This window comes from Anas acuta, chromosome 2, assembly GCF_963932015.1.
Source record: "Anas acuta chromosome 2, bAnaAcu1.1, whole genome shotgun sequence".
In the NCBI taxonomy this organism is placed as follows: domain Eukaryota; kingdom Metazoa; phylum Chordata; class Aves; order Anseriformes; family Anatidae; genus Anas; species Anas acuta.
The window spans coordinates 127317658-127341676 of NC_088980.1; the positions used below are offsets into that span (position 1 = coordinate 127317658).

Genomic DNA, 24019 nt, shown 5'->3' on the forward strand with positions numbered 1-24019 from the left:
ACAGTTGTTTGTGAGATGGCACTAGTTCAAGTACCTTTGTTAGCAGCAAGTGGGGTGGGGGAGGCACTTCTGTGAAGGTTTTCAAATCAATTTTTTGTCTTTCATTTACTAAAGTTGAGAAAGAAACTTGTTTAAAATGGAGAATCTCTTAGTGAGTTTGATGAGCTCTACCATATCTTTCCTTTTTTTTTTTTTTTTTTTTTTTTTTTCTGTGAAAGAAACAGTAAATAAACAACAACAATAATCTTATGTATAGTTTACTTGAATCTTGGCCCAACAAGACGCATCAGAAATTTAACCCTTTAACCCTTGACTTCAATTTCACTAGGCTGTTAGCCAAGAAGTATGTGTGGTACTGAGGCATTACTCTTGCTATTGCAAAGAGTAATGCCCAATTCTGAACTTTGAAATTTTCTTAAAGTAATTCTGTAGAAAAGAGGTTACTGTCTTTGATATTATTTTCTTTGATATTACTTTTATTCTGTGATAAAAAGAAGAAATGTTTCTGAGAATCTTTCTTAGATCAGTGTTACTTTATTTCCTTCTTTCTTTTAGCAATATTTCTCTTTATCTGTGAAATAATAATTCCCTGTCCTAAATCTTGAACCTCCTGTGAGGATGTTTATCTAGTTATAATAATTTCAGTGTTCTTTTTTATTTCATATATACGGTATATTTTGCCCTTGCATAAAACTTTCCTTGTTGAAGAGAGGGGTAGTTAAAATGTTCAGGATAAAAAGATAGGAGAAAGGGGTAAGAGCTGTATCAAAATGAGTCAGTGCTGCTCCTTGGCTGGGGAAGTTAGTTGGGAAATTATTGATTAAAGTGGAAAAGTGGGAGATCTTACTAGTCCTGGCTCATGTGGGAGCTGACTGAATGAGTTACCACCACATAGGTCGAATCAGGAGATAGAAAAAAGGGAAAATGAATGTCTGAAGGATCCGCTTAAAGTCTTTTTTGTTCATTTGTTAATTTACTTTTTCCGTTGGGAAGCAAAGAGATATGTTGTCCAGTCAAATTTTCCAGCTTCATAGAGCCAGGGAAACCAAAACTATCAAGTACAAATTCTTCTTGTATTTTGTCTAAACTCAGAGAAGATGGTGACTTGGGAGAGTCTTAGCAGAAGTTCCTGTGTTGCCAAACAATTGTCAAACAGGTCTAAGAGTCATTGTGTCAGAGGAACCATAACTGAAGTCCTGATACTTGCTGACAGACCCTGAATTTTGGGTAGGACCTTTTGGTGCAGTAACTAGGTCTTTGCCCAGCTTATATCATAAATTGGTAGGGGATTCTAGTGTGTCCTGGCCATAGGATACAGAAAATTCATCATTTATATGATGCTTATGACATGGTGTTACAATTGTACCTTGTGTTGACCATTATTAGCAGGTTGACTGTTGCCACAGGCTATGCATTATGCATGGTACTGAATACCACTTGACCAGACAGTACAGCTTAGGACCTCAGACTTTCAGCACTGCTGTGGGGTCATGGTGGAATTGCAGTCTTGCAGAGAGTCTAGGCTTGCAGACAGCTCAGTAACAGGGAGGGTGCCGGCACTGAGGCTGTCTGAGAGTCACTGAAACTTTACTGCAAAGTCTGTGTGGGGAAGCTGCCAATATTTTAATTCTGGATTCCCTTCCCTTCCCTTCCCTTCCCTTCCCTTCCCTTCCCTTCCCTTCCCTTCCCTTCCCTTCCCTTCCCTTCCCTTCCCTTCCCTTCCCTTCCCTTCCCTTCCCTTCCCTTCCCTTCCCTTCCCTTCCCTTCCCTTCCCTTCCCTTCCCTTCCCTTCCCTTCCCTTCCCTTCCCTTCCCTTCCCTTCCCTTCCCTTCCCTTCCCTTCCCTTCCCTTCCCTTCCCTTCCCTTCCCTTCCCTTCCCTTCCCTTCCCTTCCCTTCCCTTTTGATTTTTTGCAGTATGCCTGGCTACTTTTCTGTCTAGCAGGCATGTTGTCTGCATCAGAAGTATTATATGAAGATACGTGGCTGTACAATGCAAACTGTACATCCAGGTTAATGGTAGCTCAACAAATAACAAATGGGCTTTTGTGACTAGTAACAGCTGCCTGCAAACATACACCGTATCAACAAGGTCTCCTACTAAATTCTTTTCATGTCCAGACAAAGCAGGAACAACTTAATCCTAAATTCTCTTCTTACACTCTTGAAAGGTATGCCTTCCAAAATAATACATGAAGCCTCCAACAAGCATCTCCACACCATATAAAGGACAGGCAATATCTTAGAAAAGCTTCATGACGTGAAAAAAGGAAGCGAAACAAGAGTCTTTTATCAGTTACGTTCTTTAGAAAAATTGGGCTGATGCCTACCCTTAGATTTAAATTTTACTATGGTCATTGAAGACAACTGTGTCTGAAGTGTCTTATGAACTACTGTAGAGTAGTTTATCCATGACAGTTATTAGTTGTATCTAGCTAGAGCTGCCATATCTGGCAAGATTCTAGTATAAGTATCAAAGACTGCCTTCTGCAACAAGTGCCTTAGATCCTCTGTTAGCACATATTTGTTTTCCTCTTTTTAGTGTACATGATATTTATATGAAGCTTCTGACTGCAAAGTAAGTTCAACGAACCATTAGCAATCTGATGAACTAAGTATATGTTACATTTATTTCTTAATATTATGTCTTTCTCCTAAAGTTTGTATATAACTACCTAACTGTAGAAAAAAAATCTAAACCAGAACCAAACTAATTTTAAAATAAGTAAAAAATTACTTTCTTACTAGCACCACATAAGCCTATATATGAATCCAAATGAACCTAAATCAGAGGCATTTATGCTAAATATAAACATAATAAATATGGACAGATACCTGTCTTATAGACTGACAAGACAGAGTCAGAAACAATACATTTGAAAGTGCATGTCTATAGGAATATATGAAATGTGTATTCAGAGAGAAAAAAAAAAGTCAATTTAATTGATTTTTGTTATTTATATATTTTACATATATTTTTTCCTTAATTCTAACTTTACAGAAATTCTTTTCAAAAACTTCTTTCCCAAAAACTTCTAAGGCAACTGAAGTCATTTGCTCAAAATTTATAATTCATGGATCTTATTTTTTTTTTGACAGATATTAGTGTAATCTTGTTGAATGGTAAAACAAATATATCATAATTATGTTAATAATAGTATTTTATTCTGTATTCCTTTTTATTTGGTAAAAATCATTTAATTGCTGAACAATTGGTTAGAATAAGTATATAAGAAACAATATTATTTTTTTAAATATTTCTAATTTGTTTAATTATTATTATTATTGTCAAAAGCTAAGTGATATAATATTTGTAAAGAAATCCTGAAGAAAGTACTCATTCTACTATCTTTATGCAGCTATGAACATAAGGGAGAATTTCTCATGTTGCAGAAATGGTATCTTCCACTATATTTTTTTAAATTTTCAAAAATTAAAAGCTAAAGCAGATTTTCTAAAATCAAAGAGGAATTTAAGTAACCAAAGCATAGTTGCCAGAATTAGAATCCTGATTCACTCCAGAAGAAGTTCTGTGATCTTTCCTTCACATATTTAGCGTTAAATTCATATTATTGGTTGCTTAGGCAATGAGAGAATTTAGGTACAGTTGGACTTCTGAAACTTTGTCTTCATTGTTTCATATCTCAAAACAATTAAAAAAAAATAAAATAGGCAAATAATGTGTGAAAATTGCTCATGTTACTAAGATTTGAAGAAATGAGTTCATATGTTAACAATTGTCTTCAGGAAAGATTTTCATACTCCACTGTACAAATATTTAAATATTTAGAATAATACTTTCTAATACAATGTATCATCATATAGGTATGTTTCTTTCTCATTCTTCCATTCTTTTATATATATAGAGAGAGACAGTTTTACAGAATTAGCTTGAAAAGCACTTTTACAATTATTGACTTTCGGTATTTTTAATTTGTATCTTGCTGCTTGATGACTCCACTTGATGGGTACAGTATGACAACAGGTAATAGATACAATAACAGTAAAACAGTCATCATTACTGCTGGGACTAGAAACCCCCATCATTGCTTTTTTAGCTTTCCTCAGCTGGAAAGTTTTGACATCTGCTGGTTTGGGACATAGCTGAACAGCTGTCAGCAGTGGGGTAGCTGCTTTCAGCAGCAGTTGGCAGGATGGCAGGGTGCCAGCTTGTACCATCTGTGCGCCTGACATTTCATTCTAATTAACAGTAGGGTTAATTGTTCTGGCAGGCTCAAATGTAGTGTCTAACATTACCCAAGGGAAACATGTACAAGTGCAGGAGTGGCAGGGAGCTGGGGACAGCGTTGCTAACAAACCTATTGAGGGAGAATGGTTAACAACTACTGATGATTTTACTAGCTGGCCACATGCAATAAGGCTGAGGTATTTTTTTATTCTGATGAATTATGCCAAGCCTGTAATGATGTAGAAGAAATCAAGCTTTGAAAGGCTGAGACTGCTGCCTTGGGGCAATTGAGAGGGAACAATTTGCATGTTATTACTGCATATTCATACCTAATTGTGTTAGGCTTTGCTAATAGAGCAGAATGACAGTATGAAAAATCGAGCAACTGCTTTATAGCCAACAAAGCTAGTGTTTTTTCCCTACACTATGAGTGCTGAATGATCATTTAGACATTTAGTTGTTCAATATGACAAGTCTACCATTTGTTAGCTTGACATATAGTAATTTATAAAGGAGTATTCTAATTTTACTTTTAGTTTATTCTCATTTTATACAGTATTCATGGTAGCAATTTGAATGGGGATATTCATAGCTATTGTGAGTAGTTGTGATTCAAATAAAACTATTTTATATGAAGTATTTCTATTGTTTTATGATGTATTAATTTTAATGTTTAAATAGCTTTTTCAGATATTAATATAACATAAACCAGAAGCTGATGAGAAATCCTTCTTATAATCATGTTGCTACATGCTGATTTAGCAATTTATTTATTTATTTATGTTATGTTTCTGATATTTCTAAAGGATTGGGGTTGCAGGTTGGTTTAAGAAGTTGTCAAGTAATACTGTACCAGATCTATAGATTCTAAATACAAAAATAGTGATATACTCAATTTAAACTGAGTTACAACCCAATATATAGGTGTGAATATCTCAAGACATAAATCTAATGCATTTTTATCTCATATATTTGTGACAAAAATATTACAAAAATAGCACTGCCTCTTTATGAGAATTGTACCTCAGATTCAGTTTCATTGTATATTTTTAATGGCTTACTGTTCTGAACTTACAGAATCTCATTTTTAATTCCCTTCTTTCCTACTGTTCCATAGACATGACTAATATTCCAGAAAACATTACTATAGATTATATAAATTAAAATCTTAGTGGCCTCTAAAAATTTTGAAATCAACAAGCTTAATTTTTAAAAGTCATAGAATTATATAATCATAGAATATCCCTAGTTGAAAGGGACACACAAGGATCATCGAGTCCAAATACTGGCTCCACGCAGGTCTACCCAGAAATTCAGACCATATGACTGAGAACATAGTCCAAACGCTTCTTAAACTCTGACAGGCTTGGTGACTACGTCCCTGGGGAGCCTGTTCCAGCGTGCAACCACCTTGTTGGTGAAGAACCTCTTCCTGGTGTCCAACCTGAACCTCCCCTGTTGCATCTTGACACCACTCCCTCAGGTCCTATCACTGCTCACCAAAGAGATTGGCACCTTCCCCTCCACTCCCCGTTGTGAGGAAGCTGTGGACTGCGATGAGGTCTTCCCTCAACCTCCTCTTTTCTATGCTGAACAAATTAAGTGACTTCAGCCGGTCCTCATACATCTTCCCCTCTAGGCCCTTCACCATCTTTGTAGCCCTTAAGACCTGAAAAAGTTGGTGGTAACAACAGACATGATATAAAACTTGGGATGGAAGGCCAGAAATAAGATTTTCGATAATTCTTTTATGTACATATAAATATGTACATTTCCGTATTGGTTAATCTGTGAAACAATATGTGAGATTCTCAAAACTTGGATACAATAGAGGGAGTTAGAATAAACTGAGATACAGTTTCAGTTGTTTGCATACTTTCACGTTGCAAAATTAAAAGAAATTTTGAATATGCCAGATGAAATTTGAGACTCAAAGCTTCTTAATATTATTTGGGAATTGTTGACTGATATGCAAGTCAGTTTATACAAATGCAATATTTTCAACACGGGAAATATTATACTGTGGGTAGTTCATACGTAGTTTTGGACATAGTTGGTAGAAACATTTTGTATCCCATCTACTTTGTTTTTATGCAAAAATATTTTATGTTTTTATGCAAAATATTTCCAACACATAATGAAGCCATTTCAAGAATAATTATTGTTATGATGAGTACTGATATGTTTTATGCAAAATACTTAACTTCTGCAGTCTGTGGACCTCTCCTCTCCTCTCCTCTCCTCTCCTCTCCTCTCCTCTCCTCTCCTCTCCTCTCCTCTCCTCTCCTCTCCTCTCCTCTCCTCTCCTCTCCTCTCCTCTCCTCTCCTCTCCTCTCCTCTCCTCTCCTCTCCTCTCCTCTCCTCTCCTCTCCTCTCCTCTCCTCTCCTCTCCTCTCCTCTCCTCTCCTCTCCTCTCCTCTCCTCTCCTCTCCTCTCCTCTCCTCTCCTCTCCTCTCCTCTCCTCTCCTCTCCTCTCCTCTCCTCTCCTCTCCTCTCCTCTCCTCTCCTCTCCTCTCCTCTCCTCTCCTCTCCTCTCCTCTCCTCTCCTCTCCTCTCCTCTCCTCTCCTCTCCTCTCCTCTCCTCTCCTCTCCTCGAGCCTCTTATGTTAAAATGTTGACCCTCTTATTTTAAAACTGCAGCGAAAGACAGTGTGGGTGTTAGTGTAGGAATGACCTTAGCAAAGTCTCAAGTGTAAAAGACATATCAGTGGATAGGTTTATAATTTTTATCTTTAAAATAAACCAAATTAACTTAATACTTTATTTCCTTTCAAAAACAAAAGGATTCAACTGGTTATATTTACCTGGATAATATGAAAAATGCCATTGAATATATATGAACATCTTTAACAAATCAGCATTCTGAAAATGCCTAGAGCTAATGTAATTTATTATGCATGGAAGGAGATGCTAAATATATTGGCCTTCAGCACAAAATAATAAAATGGTTTGATTAGGTTTAATTTAATTATTGTTGTAAGTGAAAATCCTCTATTCCTGGTGTACCCCTGTCCTTCAAAGAAATCTCCATAGAAGAGAAGCAGTAAAAATGCACTTACAATGTTGCAAAAAGGCACGTCAATCAAGGCCATTATGAGGTCTTGTCCACTTACTTCCTTAAATCTTCTTTTCTTTCATTTGAACAGCTGAGCTTCAGTTCTGCCATCTGCACTTTCAGCATGTAACTAATCTGGTGCCATCCTACTTTCTAGTATGAAACCAGATAGAAAATCTGCCAAGACAAGATTGAAAAGATAAGTTAACAAAATACAAAGAAGACCATGGTTAGTTTTCCTCTTTCAGGATTTACCAAAAAAAATAATCTACTACAATGAGGTTATTCTCAATCTGTAGTTTGGATGTATTTGACTCCTTGTTATTCCTTCCTGCAGGTAGGTGAGTTTTCCATTGCATGTTTCCTATATCAAATTCTACATCTCATAATTCTAGTTATCTTTTGCAATCACTTTCCCTGCAAAACAATTATTTCTAGCCAACCCTATTACTATTACTTGTTTTTGTCTTAATCTAGTATGCTGCAATTTTAAATTAATAAGTAACCCATATGCACCATACTTTCTAAACAGGTTCTTGTTAAAGTATTTTATTATAATTATTATTCCTTTCATTACTTTCCCTTCTTTTTCACTGTATAAAAGTTAGTGTCTTCTAGTCATTTATTCAAATTTCTATCATATATCTATTTTCTCTCATAGTGAAAATCTGTGCTAGACAATGCTCAGACTCTAAGCCACTTCCATTTATTTAGATGGGAATTATATATATATTTTCATAAAATATACTTTTTTTTTTTTTGTATTATCACTTCACAGTTATAAATCAACATAATATTTGAGGCCTTGTACTCTAAGATTTCTTTCTGGGTTTATACAGATTGTTCTAAGTCTTCCTTAATTTCTGGAAAAAACAAAAAAAAAACACAAAACACTTGAAATGGCATCTTAACATCAAGAGCACTAAGAAAGCCAGGTAGCCAATATTTATATTTAGTAGGTACTACTAAATAAATATACACGGCTTTCTTTGGAAATTATTTCCACCCTACTTTGCAGTGCATCTTCATATACATTCCTATTCATATGTATGTATGAATGTTCTTATATATGTAAGGAATTCTGATAAGCAAGCTGCAAACAGAAAAGCAAATATGAATTAGGGAAATATTGTTTACATATAGTTTAATTCACCTATTTGTATCTTTCCTGTCTTGCTCATTTTTATTTTTCTTTCTCCTATTATATTCTTTATAATATACTTTATGCTAGGCTGATTTCTAGATATCTCTGTGCTTATTTCTAGATATTAATTTACTCAGGAATTTTTGACTATGAAACATGTTAGCAAGATGCTGTATTAATACTTTTCTTGATTGACAAGACCTTTTGGTTTTGAGAAATTTTTGCTGTTCTGATTAGTGGTGGGTATAAAAATAGAGCTATCTTTAAGAGATTTTATTTGTGCATAGTGATAGAGCAAGAAAACAACAAATGCCATTACCAATAATTTTTCTATCTAAAATTTTTCCTCATGTGGAAATACAGTGAAATCTTTTCATGCTGCCACGTCAACAGTACTGCAGTATGGAAAAATCCTTTACTTTGTGGCTGAGGTTGATACAGTTTTGACAGATGTGAGTGTTGGCATATTCATCTTTAATTACCATCTAGAATCGTTTCACATTTTTTGTTAAGACAAGAAAGAGTAAAAAAAAAAAGCCTCAAGAATAGTAAAAATTTGGTTTGGCTAAAGCTTACTGAAACAAGACTTGTATTGATTTTGGCTATTTCTGTTCCATGTATTTAGTTGATCTGAAAAATGTTTTGTTATTTAATATCAATAATTTTATTATTTTATAGTTGGATGGTGTATTTTGAATTAATAATTCCCATACTAGAGAAACTGTGGATTTTTCTATAAATTGCAAGAATATTTATTACAAGTTTGATGCCAAGCATGTATTTTTATTAATATTTGTAGTAAATATTCACACTTCAAGAAACATGATACTAAACTCCTGTTGGTAACTTGCAGTGTGTTTTGTTTTATTTTGTTTTGTTCTGTTCTGTTTTATTCTGTTCTGTTGTTTTGTTTCTCTCTTTTCCATTGCAATGAAGAATCACAGAATCATTGAGGTGCCCTGCCAGTGAGCACCACTGAGAAGAATCTGTCTCCATATGCTTTATTTCCCCCATTAGATAAATTCTGTTTTCTGTATACATTGACAAGACACCTGTGGGTCTCCTCTTCACCAAGGTGAACAGTCCCGGTTCTCTCAGACTTTCCTTATATGAGAGATACTCCACTTCCTTCATGATCTGTTTGGCCCTTTACTGGCCTCTGTCCAATATGTCCATGTCACTTATACTGGGGAGCCCAAAACAGGACACAGTACTCCAGATGTGGCCTCACCAGTACTGAGGAGAGTGGAAGGATCACCTCCCTTGGCCAGCAGGCAACATTCCTCCTAATGCAGCCCACGATGCTTTTGGCTTTCTTTGCCATGTGGGCATGTTGCTTGCTCATGTTCATCTTATCCAAGTTGTCACATCCAGCATGTCCACAATGATCTATTTCCAGCCAGTTGTCCCCAGGCATGTTCTGATGTGTGGGGTATGCACCAGTCAGTGTCAATTTGTCAAATAAAAAAAAAAATGTTTCTATCTTGTGTCACTTGAAACTATTATGTGTTGCATGACTATGGGAATGTTTACAAGTAGGCTTATCCTCTCTGTGAATGCCAATATTGAAAATTAGGGCAAGAAGGAAATGTTTTGGAGAATGACATGTATTTGAACATTTCATATATGTAATTGGTCTATAAAACCTACTTTTAATTATTGCTCTATATTAAGTGTCCTTTACAAGATATAACAGTATGCTTTCATACTGTTATTTCATAATGATGCTGGTGATAAACAGAAATGTATATTAAATATTGAGCATCAGAGTTCTCATATATTTATATGATACACATGCATAGTCCATGATAAGAGCCTCACCTTTCCTTTTAACTCTGCTTCTGTTTATCCAGAGTAGCAATGTCTCTAAGCATTTTAATGAATTTTGTATTTAAATCAAGCTTTACTTCTAACCTCACTAGTATAAAGTGTAGAAGAGAAAATTGTTTTCATGACAAAATTCTCTGGTAATAATTACTTTTCTATTTCTTTGGAAACATTACACTCATTTCTGCCACTTTCTAAATAGTTTTCCTATGTTATACTTAGTGACTTTTTTTTTTTTTTTTTTTTTTTAATAAGCCCAGGCCCAGTGACAATTTTTTTAAATCAAAGTTTTAATGTGTACTTAATTAAATCTGCAAATTTATCATCTGATCCATTAGAACTGCTACTGGTATGTCTTTTAATCTGGAAATAAAAATCATTTTCTATTCCTTATTACTTGCCTTATCATAGTACTTCTGTCATAAGCCTATGTTAAGCTAGTAACATGCAAATACAGAATAAAAAGGTATTTATCCTTAAGGTATTTAAAATGAATTACTAGACATGAGACTAGAAGCAGTTTGAACTAGAAACAAGGGGACAAAATGTGATACTTGTCAACATGATAAGAGGAATCTGGACATTCAGCAGCTTAGAAATCATTAGGTTTTATGAAGAGTTGGATGAAAGGAAGAATATTAATTAGGATTCTGAAGAAGAAAAACTATTTATGTTGGTAGATATTTATTCCTGTATTCTGGATTTCTTTCCTGCGTGAGCAGAGGCAATCCCTGGTTTTAGGCATAAAAGGAGATTTTGCTGAGGTTCTGAATCAGTAGCAGATAGGAATCTCATTCTTCTCAAGAAAGGGAATAATAAAACAAATACTAAGGGGAAGTTAAGAATTCTTCTACTAAGAATAACTTCATCTGCTTAAGCTCATATATATTACAAGAAATTATATAAACAGTAAAAATTCTTATGGTTCTGTATTATCCAGTTTCTTCTTTGTCCCCCATTCACAAATAAATGCTTAGCTATTCAGAAAGAGATGTGCTCTTATAAATTCAAATTATGATCTTTGTGGAGCTCACACAGTTAAGGTCCTCAATCACTGGATGCAGTCAAAAATCTTTTACTGCTCTTAATGTTTCACAGAATCACAGAATTTCTAGGTTGGAAGAGACCTCAAGATCATCGAGTCCAACCTCTAACCTAACACTAACAGTCCCCACTAAACCATATCCCTAAGCTCTACATCTAAACGTCTTTTGAAGACTTCCAGGGATGGTGACTCCACCACCTCCCTGGGCAGCCTGTTCCAGTGCCTAACAACCCTTTCAGTAAAGAAGTTCTTCCTAACATCTAACCTAAAACTCCCCTGGCGCAACTTAAGCCCATTCCCCCTCGTCCTGTCACCAGGCACGTGGGAGAACAGGCCAACCCCCACCTCACTACAGCCTCCTTTAAGGTATCTGTAGAGAGCGATAAGGTCGCCCCTGAGCCTCCTCTTCTCCAGGCTGAACAAGCCCAGCTCCTTCAGCCGCTCCTCGTAGGACTTGTTCTCCAGGCCCCTCACCAGCTTTGTCGCCCTTCTCTGGACCCGCTCAAGCACCTCGATGTCCTTCTTGTAGCGAGGGGCCCAAAACTGAACACAGTACTCGAGGTGCGGCCTCACCAGAGCCGAGTACAGGGGGACGATCACCTCCCTAGCCCTGCTGGTCACACTGTTTCTGATACAAGCCAGGATGCCGTTGGCCTTCTTGGCCACCTGAGCACACTGCTGGCTCATATTCAGCCGACTGTCCACCATCACTCCCAGGTCCTTCTCTGCCTGGCAGCTCTCCAACCACTCATCTCCCAGCCTGTAGCTCTGCTTGGAGTTATTGCGCCCCAGGTGCAGGACCTGGCACTTGGCCTTGTTAAACTTCATGCAGTTGACCTCAGCCCATCGGTTCAGCCTATCCAGATCCTCCTGCAGAGCCTTCCTACCCTCGAGCAGATCGACACACGCACCTAACTTGGTGTCATCTGCCAACTTACTGAGGGTGCACTCAATGCCCTCGTCCAGATCATTGATGAAGATGTTAAAGAGGACCGGCCCCAGCACCGAGCCCTGGGGAATACCACTAGTGACTGGCCTCCAACTGGACTTGACTCCATTCACCACGACTCTTTGGGCCCGGCTATCCAGCCAGTTTCTAACCCAACGAAGCGTGCACCAGTCCAAGCCAAGAGCAGCCAGTTTCTTGAGGAGAATGCTGTGGGAGACGGTGTCAAAAGCCTTGCTGAAGTCAAGGTAGACCACATCCACAGCCTTTCCCTCGTCCACCCAGCGCGTCACTTTGTCATAGAAGGAGATCAGGTTCGTCAAGCAGGATCTACCTTCCATAAACCCATGCTGACTGGGCCTGATCGCCTGCTTGCCCTTCAAGTGCCGCATGATGACTCCCAAGAGGATCTACTCCATGAGCTTCCCTGGTACTGAGGTCAAACTGACAGGCCTGTAGTTCCCCGGGTCTGCCCTCCGGCCCTTCTTGTAGATGGGCGTCACATTTGCTAGCCGCCAGTCAGCTGGGACCTCCCCCGATAGCCAGGACTGCTGATAAATGATGGATAGTGGCTTGGCCAGCTCCTCTGCCAGTTCTCTCAGTACCCTTGGGTGGATCCCATCCAGCCCCACCGACTTGTGCACATCCAAGTGCCGTAGCAGGTCACCAACCAGTTCTTCGTGGATAGTGAGGGCCACATCCTGCTCCCCATCCCCTTCCACCAGCTCAGGGTACTGGGTATCCAGAGAAAACCGGTATTGCCGCTAAAGACTGAGGCAAAGAAGGCATTGAGCACCTCCGCCTTTTCCTCATCTCTTGTAACTAAGTTTCCCCCCGCATCCAGTAAAGGATGGAGATTCTCCTTAGTCCTCCTTTTTGTGTTGATGTATTTATAAAAGCGTTTTTTGTTATCTTTAACGGCAGTAGCCAGATTGAGCTCCAGATGAGCTTTGGCCTTCCTAATTTTGTCCCTGCACAGCCTCGCTACATCCTTATAGTCCTCCCTAGTGGCCTGCCCTCTTTTCCAAAGATTATAAACCCTCTTTTTTCTCCTAAGCTCAAGCCACAGTTCTCTGTTGAGCCAGGCTGGTCTTCTTCCCCGCTGGCTCATCTTTGGGCACATGGGAACAGACCGCTCCTGCGCCATTAGGATTTGCCTCTTGAAGAGTGCCCAGCCTTCCTGGACCCCTCTGCCCTTCAGAACCGCCTCCCAAGGGATTCCACCAACTAGTGTCCTGAGCAGCCCAAAGTCAGCCCTAGAATCATAGCATCATAGAATCATAGAATATCCTGAGTTGGAAGGGACCCTTAAGGATCATCAAGTCCAACTCTTGACACCGCACAGGTCTACCCAAGTTCAGACCATGTGACTAAGTGCACAGTCCAATCTCTTCTTAAATTCAGTCAGGCTCGGTGCAGTGACCACTTCCCTGGGGAGCCTGTTCCAGTGTGCAACCACTCTCTCTGTGAAGAACCCCTTCCTGATGTCCAGCCTAAACTTCCCCTGCCTCAGCTTAACTCCGTTCCCACGGGTCCTGTCGCTGGTGTTAATGGAGAAAAGGTCTCCTGCCTCTCGACACCGAAAGTCCAATACAGTGGTTTTACTGGTTCCCTTCCTGGCCTTGCCAAGAATAGTGAACTCCACCATTTCGTGGTCACTCTGTCCAAGACAGCTCCCGACAATCACATCCTCCACCAGTCCTTCTCTGTTTGTGAAGAGAAGGTCTAGCGGGGCACCACCCCTGGTAGGTTCACTAATCAGCTGCGTCAGGGAGCTGTCTTCCACTTTCTCCAGAAACCTCCTAGACTGCTTTCTCTGGGCTGTGTTGTGCTTCCAGGATATGTCAGGGAAGTAGGAGTCCACCACGAGTACAAGCGCTGAAGATTTCGCAACTTCTGTCAGCTCCCTGTAGAACTCCTCATCCGTCTCCTCATCCTGGTTCGGCGGTCTATAGCAGACCCCGACCAGGACACTAGCCTTGTTGTCCCTGCCGATCCTTACCCAAAGGGACTCAACCTTGTCATTCCCAGCCTCGAGTTCTACAACATCGAAAGACTCTCTAATATAGAGAGCCACACCGCCACCCCTTCTGTGCTGCCTGTCCCTTCTGAAGAGCCTATAGCCAGGCATCGCAGCACTCCAGTCATGAGACTGGTCCCACCACGTTTCTGTGATGGCAACCAAGTCGTAGCCTGCCCACTGCACGATGGCTTCCAGCTCCTCCTGTTTCTTACCCATGCTGCATGCATTGGTGTAGATGCACTTCAGCTGGGCCTTTACCTTATCCTCCGGCCTTGCCATTGCTCCCCCTGGCACAGCCCCAACAATCCTTGCTTCAGCCCCATCCCCCTTCTTACCTAGTTTAAAGCCACTAGTTTCAAGGCACACTGAAGAGCAAATAGTCTAAACTTGCTGAATGGTCAGCTTATAGTAGCACAAATAGTTATATCTATTCCAGCAGTCTGAATCTAGAAAGACTGGTGAAAACTGTGATGGATGTGATAGTATCTTTTCACCATGTACCATCAGTACACTGCATATTTTTTCTTGCTAATAAACATAGCCAGAAGGAAAACAGAAGGGAAGGCTTCCTGCTTACCTTATTCTGGCTGATGAGCTCTAAGTCAAACATTGTGGAGACAGCAGAGGATGCATAACAGGGGAAAGGACAGACAGTTTCTTCTCAGAGAGTACTTTCTCAGCATACAGCTAGAAAAAGTATCAAACTGTGAGCTGAACAAGAATTAAAAGAGAAGAAAGTAGAGTTCATTTCAACAAAATCTTGAATTGAACAAAAGTTCTTTTTGTAGTTGTGAAGAGTCCCATAAACAAGCTTCAAGATATGATAGAAAGAAAGTGTTCTGGAGGAAAATGTAGAGGCGATTGAGAAGTGTGAATAAAACTGAAAGCCGGTGAAAATCGCTGAGCTTGAGCTGGAGGAAAGAACTTATCCTAAAAACAACGGATAAGGGAAAAGTGAGATCGCTCCACTTCCAGATTTTGGTGAACTTGGGTTCTATCACAGTAGAAACCAAGTCCCTTCCCCTTCCCCTTCCCCTTCCCCTTCCCCTTCCCCTTCCCCTTCCCCTTCCCCTTCCCCTTCCCCTTCCCCTTCCCCTTCCCCTTCCCCTTCCCCTTCCCCTTCCCCTTCCCCTTCCCCTTCCCCTTCCCCTTCCCCTTCCCCTTCCTTCCCTTTCCTTCTTCTTCCTTCTTTTTCTTTTATTAAAAATGATGTGATGAATAAAAATAGCTAAACTGTCCAAAGGCATTTTAATGAAAATGAATGAATAGCATGTCTCCCAGCTGTGCACCTCCAACATGAAGCAAAATCATTCCTCCTGCTGTATATCCTGTTACTGTTTTGTTTGTTTGTTTGTTTGTTTGTTTTTTCCTCCCAGTCCATTTCCTAGTCTTCTTTTTGATATTTATTTTGTAAACAATAAATATTTTCTTCTAGATTTGCTAGATAATTGTCCTTAAAAATATTTTTAGAGCAGTTTGGGGTTGATACAACAACCAAAAAATATAATTAATAGGTAATTGTGAAGATTGCATGGTGGGAAACAGAAACTTTACAGCACCATTTTCCATGCTCACTGTAGAGAGGTGCCATTCCCTTCCTACTATGTCTATGGAAATCCCTACAGCAAGTATTAATGTCTGGAATTCTTGAATTTTTAATGAAATTCTCCCAGAATGGAATCTAGTCTTCACTTGAAAATTTGTTGTTGTTGTTGTTGTTTGTTTGATTGTTTGTTTATTTTGTAGCTACCTCAGTTTCAAGCAGTTAAGATCAGTTAAATCAATCTACAAAGTAATAGAAACATGCAAAGTTGTAGACTTGAAAAAGAATTATTAATGAAACAAACTTTCATGAGTTGGCATGTTGTCTTTAGCAGGCTTTCTTTAGATTTTAGCTTTATTGCAGCTATTCTGTGTGAAGACTAATATGAATTTACTATTTTCTCATTTTATTTTTTTTCTGAGTAGGATTAGGTAGCTTGGTGTAGAGTCTTATAAAATAAGGAATTGATTAGGTTACAAATAAAAACAGGAGTTTACTTTGGAGTTTCTTTGGACATCATGAAAAACTTCAAAATAAATTACTGCCTTTGTCAGAAGTTAATACCAGCATGCTATTAAAATAAGTGTCCCTCTATGTGGAAAACTGGAAGCTACATTTCAGTAAAAAATTTGTAACACAGAATAGACATTCTTATGGTAAGTTTTGATCCTTTAAAAAATTATGTATTTTTGTTAGAGAACATACAACTTTTTTTTTTTTTTTTTTTTTTTTTTTTTTTTTTGTCAGTCCCTTAAGGCTGGAGGATATGTGCTATACCAGCATTATGTAGGAGACAATCTTATATTTAAGAGCTTAAAATCTACAAAAATAACAAATATGGAGAATGAGATACAAAATTAAAGAATGATGGCTCATCTGTGAGAGATTGTATCTATAATAAGGGCATGGGTTTTCTTGCATTGATAAAGAAAGGGTGTCTGTTCCTGCCTATTTTGACCTTATTGTTACATCTGTATCCTGGTATCATCCTGGTACTTCATTTCTTGGAAAATAAATAAATAAAAGATATGCAGCTTTTCCACGGTTCCTACAAATGACTGCAAACATTATTCACAAAGAACATTTTTTATAGGAGAATAATTCTGGTCTCCTTCTGGCTACAAATGCCCACATCTGGAATAAATCTAAGTTAAATCAAGAAATAAGAACTGATCTGTGCTTCTCATATATCTCTATGTATGTCATGGCTAAACTAAAATTTGACTATGCCCATTGTCTTGCTTTCTTCTAAGTGTCAGGAAAATTATTTGACATGCCCATGAGAACACTGAATATTTTCCAAAGAACTTGAGAAAGTTTAAAGCTGTATTGTAACTTTTGTATGAGTCCAAGAGAGAAGATTCTTAAATATTGGTAAGACTAGCATTGTTGGAGAACTTTAATATACTTTTTGTATACAGAGTACAGAACTGTAATATTTTTATTTCCCTCTGTTTATCAGTAAATTATCATGGATTCATTATTTTGTTTGAACCACGCATTCATTTATTTTAACATAAATAACTATAATATACCTTTGCTTACATTTCCTTTATGCAAATTGCGTGTGTTTAAAGAGACTGTGACTAGTGTAGGCTTTATATTAAAAGCAGTTGTCTCTATTCCTTTTTTTTTTTTAAACAAACAAACAAACAAACAAACACTCTTTAAAATTGACTATTTATTTGAATGAATAATGTATAACTCATGTAACTCCTAGCTTATTAATTGTTTAGTTTCAGAGAAAGTAACTAAGTAACTAGTTATTAACAAGTTAATAACTAGTAACTAGTTACTTAGTTACCAACTAACTATTTACTTGGCTACTAACTAACTAGTAACTAGGAGAAGCAAGTTGTCATTCAGAAGGACACATTAAATTTAAATACTTTATTAACGCATAGAGTAGAAGTGGTCAAAGTACGTCATATACACTTCTTGCTCTTGTAAAGAAAAATAGTAATGAAGATTAAAGAATATTGGGGTGCTTTTTTGTTTGTTTTCTTTTTGGATAGAAGAGGCAATTGCTAACATCTGATTTAGCAAATTTTATGATCCAGTGTTTTGTTTGTGTGTTTTTTTTTTTTTTTTTTTTAGTTATATGGCTTCTCTTGCATCATCGGTTTTCTCTGCAGTAGGCCAAGCAGAAAAAATAGCAAATTGAATAAACAGTACTCACACTTAATAATAAACAAGATTAAATGTGTAAACAATTAAATGATAAAAATAACCTTAAATTGTTAATATTTTTTTTTCCTTTAGAATTGAAATTGATCTTGAGATGAGTTTAGATCAAAGAAACAGAATCTGAGTCAACATTGACCTTTTCATGAGGATATGCAGTGGTTCTGCTTCGCTTGAGAACCTATGACACTCAGTGGAATGATTTTAATGAGGTTGCTGTTTCTCCAAATACATTTTAAGTAGATCAAGAGGAGAAGTTCTTGGCTAAGTATTGTGGTCAACATATGAAGATGAAACATTCTTGAAAGATTTCATATTTGGATTTGCTAATATTAACAATTTCCCTATGTTTGAATATTATCATTTTATGTATGACGTAGCTAGATTCACCTTGTACTTGTATGGTATGCTATTTAGAGAAAGATAATTAATAAAGGATTGAAAATGATTCCAAGGATCTTGTTTCTTAGCTTTCTGTTGTAGTTATTTTGCTGTCTCTTGAAAGAACTGAATTATTTATTTTTATTATTATTAAGAAGGAAGATAAAAAAATAAATAAAAAAGTCTGCAGTTGAATTTCTTTGTTGAATTTATTTTCTTTGTTTTGATATTGATGTTTAAAAACTGGAAAGTTATTATATATTGCAGAAATCAGGTAAGGATGTCATCCCCCCAAAACGAACAAACAAACAAACAAACATATATATTTTTACTTTCCCTGCTTACGATAGCATGTTATAGACAGACAGAAAACAAAGTCCTCAAATAATTTTCCTTTACCACACCTGCAGAGCTGCATGCCTTATATTAAAGAAATACATATTATTTGATGTTATACAATATTAATAGAAAAAGTAAAAGAAAAGTATTAATAGAAAAAGAATACCTTGCATCTATGCTATCTTTACATCTCTCCTATCCCTATGAGCACTGCAGGAATCTCTCTTTTACAGCAAAGAAAATGGATTGAGAAGGCAAATACCTTTGTGTTACTTATGGTCTCAAACAGCAGGGGATCTCCACATGATATGACATGTGAAGGCCCTGTAAGTTCTGAGTCTATTACTAGACACCTGTCAAACTTCTTTCCAAAGAAGCATCAGGTGTATACAATGACTAGACTATTGGGTATGATTGGCTCTCTGCGATCATCTTTCATAGCTCTGGCTATGAAGAAGAGACACCAATTCTCAATAAACCTTTACAGAGCAAGGTTCCCATAGGTCCCACACTGTCTCTGAAAGGAGAACTCCAGGGTGCAGGCTTGTTACCATATCATCTAATCTCACAGTGCTAACTTTTTTTCTCCCCTCAGACCCTTATTCTTTGCAGTACCAACTAATTCCTTGAATTTAAAGTGTTCTATAAAACAAGTAATTGCAGGAGGACATCTCTTGAAAGTACAACAGCCTGCAGTACAAATGTTGCATTCTTTAACCCTTCAATTCACAATAAGACCAGCCTGTATCACTGGCAGTTACTTACAGTGTATAATAGATCTTTCTCAAACTGAAGACTCTCAGTTGACTGAAACCTCAGCTATTGTGATATCAGGGACTAATGAGGCTCTGCTGACTATAACACTACTTATGTTGTCTGAAGTAGGATGAATTCAGAGTCAAGGAATCTCTTAATTTTTTTTTTTATTTTTTTTTATTTTTTTTCAGGAAACTCAAAGACCTGCAATGGAGTCCGTATCTAAAAAGTACCTCACTAATTGGTATGTCTAGGAGAGACTGCAGGGAAAAGGTAACATAGACATGAACTGAGTACATTTTTAAAGAAAATCGAAGTAATTCTTTTTAAATATAACCTGATACCTTAACTAATGTTAAGCAGTCTGAAGTGGAGAAATACCAGAAACATTGAATTCAAGTAAGGACAAGGATAAAGTATCTCAGAAATAGCAATATATAAATGTGATTTCAGGCTCAGACTTTCTCTATGTATTTTTATACTTTAAAATGCCTTGCAATAATTGCAGTAAAATAATATAGTTTCCTCTTCCAGTAATGTTCATTGACATATGGTGCAGTACTTGCACATATGACGTTCTGGCATTTTCACAAATGTTTTCTCAGTTCCATGCTATGTATTCTGAGATGCCAACATATTATATATTTGTCATGTACAAATAAACAGTCAATTATTTCAGAATAGTTTGTGAAGGGAATTCCAGAGAAAATATATAAAAATAAAATAAAAAATAATTTGATATGAGTGTTTGAAGAGAGATTAAATGATGTGTAAGGGATTAAGTACAGGAGAGTAGTCCAATAAAAATCGAGTAGTTCACTGAAACACGGCCATTCCTTTTATCTGTCCTCTAAATTCTATAAATGGCAACAGACAATTACACAGAAGAGTTACTGGGAATGGAAAAATCTAGTGTTGAGCATGGAGGACCGAAATACATAGGCCAAGAAACAGAGGAAAACTATGAGATAGAGTTGAATGGATACGTTGAGTGAGTTCAAGGATAGTTTTCAATAGTAGGAAGGTAGACATTGTATAGCAGAAAAAATTAAGGAGTTATACTGTGCAGAAAATAGTTGTGGTGGTATTTAATTTCACATCATGGGATAGCATTTGTAAACAGTTTACAAACTGGTTCAGAGTGGGATAGTGCTTTGTCAAAGTATCTATAGATTATTAGATCAAAACAAATTGGATTTGATGGCAGTAAAACATAAAATTTTATCAGTTAAAATTACTGTAAAACAAAGTAGTGTACCTGGAAAACACTAGCTTAGCAAATATATTACTAAATTTCTTGTTCTTTTAAAGACACCTTGAAGTTTATCATCATATTTAATTCATTAGGATTCTACTTAGAAAAAAAAAAAAAAAAAAAAAAAACAGCCAAAATTTTCTCTACTTAGAGAAAAAATTCAGCCAAAATCTAAATTCCTTCCAACTGAATTGATGTAGTGCACAACTGCAAAAATATTTTGTTGTTGTTGTTGTCATTGTTTTTATTGAGCTTAACTTTAAAGCTAGCAGCTTCACTAATTAATTATTTTTAAACATTTAAACAAATGCTAACTTCATGAGGGAGGGTGACTGGTTAAGGGTGAAAAGAACTGTGAGTCCTCCTGGGTATGTCTTGCTTCTTGTTGTAATAAAAAAGTGCTGGATACACTTGTCCAGGCTGTCCTTTGATCTTCAAGGTTAACTAGAGCTTCTTGTAGTTAGGTCCCTACTGTTTCCAAGTTAATTGGTCCACCTTTACATTCATACAGAAATCCCTGGAAAGTCAGTTCAAACTACCTGATATTAGACAATATTTTCACAGTGGGAAAAAAAAAAAAAAAAAAAAAAAAAGAAAGAAAAAGGAAAAAGAAAAAGAAAAAGGAAAAATAAAAGAAAAAAGAAAAAAAAGAAAAAAAAGGAAAAAAAAAAAAGAAAAAAGGAAAAAGAAATGTATTTTCATAAAGATCAAGAGAAAATAACCATAGTGAAGTGGACCCTAAATGTACAATCTTGAAGACTTCCTGGCTATTTGTTTCCTTGCTATGATATGAAGGAAAGAATAATTCTCTTAAGAAGCAAAATCTAATTCCTGCTGGCAGTTTGCATCTAGTTGTAAGTGAAAATGTTAGATATCAGGCAAGATACATGGATGAATCTGTGGAGTAGTGACAGGTTTTTTGTTTTGTTTTATTTTGTTTTGTTTGTTTTTACAAGAAAATAAAAAGACAACAAGCTAGAATTCTCATTTAAAGTTCCAGTAAAAAAAAAAAAAAAGAGAGATTCCAACTTAATATGATGCACAGCTCTTTGTCATTGTAGGCCCTAAGTTCTATAGTCTGTAGAGCTCAGATATAGTATATAGAGACATGTACAAATGTGAAAATGTGGAAACAAAACAAAAATTCAATCGTAACACCATTTAGAAAAAAAATATATATATTTTAAAATATATAAATATTTATATATTTATATACAATATATTTATATATAATTCTCTCTCTATATATAAACATTAATATATATATATTTATATAACATATAAAAATATATATTTTTTAAAAGAAAGAATTCTAGTCAGCAATCTCAGTTCTGGTGTAAGTACTTCTCATAGAATCCTTACTTTTATTTTTTTTTCTGATATATCTAGATATATCAGAAAAAAATATATGTGGATTAATAATAAATTTAATAAATTTATTAATAAATTTATTTTAATAATAAAATATATATGTGTTAGATATATCTAACACATTTATTTGTTTATTTCCCATCAGAGAGATAAAACACCTGTTTTTCCCATGTAAGGTCATACTTGTTGTGACGCTTCCTTTATGTTGTTTACTCCTAGATAATTATGCTTGTAAAGAAACTTTTGCTGTTGTTGTTCCCTGCTTAAACAACACCATGCCATTTCACTGAGTTATTGGTCTATTATCGCTGTTAATTTTAGATTTAACACCTAAACAAAATCCGTGGGACCAATGAGGATATGTAGGTATTTTCTTAATAACATACCTAGAAGAACACAATCTAACTGAAATCTTTTTTTTTTTTTTTTTTTTTTTTCTCTTTAAGAGCCCTGAAAGGTGTAGTCTGGCTTATTAGATAGTGCATACAGAAGGTGACAAGTAGATGAATGAGGGATTACAATCTTTTGTGATTTTTTCATTGAGCACATCTTGATGTAGCTTGCAAATTCATGCTGAAGGGTTGTACCTAACCCTGGAACTTTTCTCAAACATGGTGGAATTCCTTCAGTCATGGAATCATACAATAGCTTGTGTTGGAGGGGATTTTAAAGATCATCTAGTTCCAACCCACTTGCCATGGGCAGGGACACTTCCCACTAGATCAGGTTGCTTAAAGCCCCATCCAACCTGGCCTTGAACACATGAATACTGGGGCATCCACCAGTTCTCTGGCAGCTTGTTCCAGAGCCTAATCTTCCACAACAAAGCAAAAGAGAAAAAAAGATTAAATGAGTACTATTTAAATCCATTTTCTTTATTTGTCATTTTGCTGACTCAAACAGGAGGTAGCCCTTTTCCAGTGATCGTTCGTTCAAGAAAGTGTTTGCTGTCTCCCAACTTTAAAAATGAATTTTTTTGAGATTTTTTTCTAAAATGAAATGATTTTTCAGCCAGTGCTCAGACATTGTGTGAAATGCCGACCCTGTATAAAACAACATGAGAGCAGATCTCTTCCATTATTACAGTTTACAAATGCAATCATAACTTTAATTTTGTACCACTAGTAACTGAAGGGCAAAGAGATTTTTTTTTTGTGCACTTCCACATATTTGAGATGTCCAACTGCTTGATAATAATGCTATTGTCAAAGTGAAATTCCTAGTCTGCATGATATTTTTTTTATTATTATTTTTGCTATGATACCTTTGCCATAAATACAACATGAAATATTTTATAGAAAATAGGCAAGATACAAAATTCAAGGTTTGAACTAGGAGTGTTTTCAAGTTTCTGCTAGCAGCTGCCATTCTCATCATGAGGTCATTAATCCAGCTGAATGGGGTGTCAGTCCGCTATATTATCACTTGTATACCTTTACAAATAGATCCCTTGATAGCAGAGCTGGGTTCTTAAGCTCAGTGGAAACATGTTTCTGCGGTCTTATAAAAACACAGAAGTAGAATTTTGTAACATCTGTTAGATCATCCCACCCTGTCCTTGATAAGCTTCTTCCACATTATTTATTTGATGCAATGATTAGAGATAGTTAAATTATCAGATTTTCTCTATAACTCAGCAATCAGATTGTTTCCAGATTAATCATTGTATCTTCAGTTGACCATTACTTCATTTAATTATGAATAAATCACTGATTTTTTTTTCCATATGTTCAGAAATTGGTACAACTGAAAAACTAAAATAAAAGTCAGGCTTATCATAAATTATCATTAATTAAAGTTTTGAAAGCCATTAAATGATTATTTTTACTACTTGCGGGTTTTTTAAAAAACTTTTATAAAACAATGTACGTGGAATTAAAGTATCAATGTCTTTTTTTGTGTTTTTGAAATACATATCCATTTGTTTACTGCATACTCACATACCTGTATATGTCTGTCATTC

At 36.4% G+C, this 24019-nt stretch overlaps 1 long non-coding RNA gene across 8 annotated transcripts in view; it reads left to right on the forward strand.

Moving 5' to 3' along the window:
* Nucleotides 1-18461, forward strand: part of LOC137851214 (uncharacterized) — a 61849-nt gene extending 43388 nt beyond the window's left edge. For all 8 annotated transcript variants that reach the window (XR_011093073.1, XR_011093070.1, XR_011093068.1 and 5 more), the window contains one exon: nucleotides 18033-18461. This is a non-coding gene — a long non-coding RNA (uncharacterized lncRNA). The remainder of the gene's footprint in view (nucleotides 1-18032) is intronic.
* Nucleotides 18462-24019: the final 5558 nt, after the last annotated feature.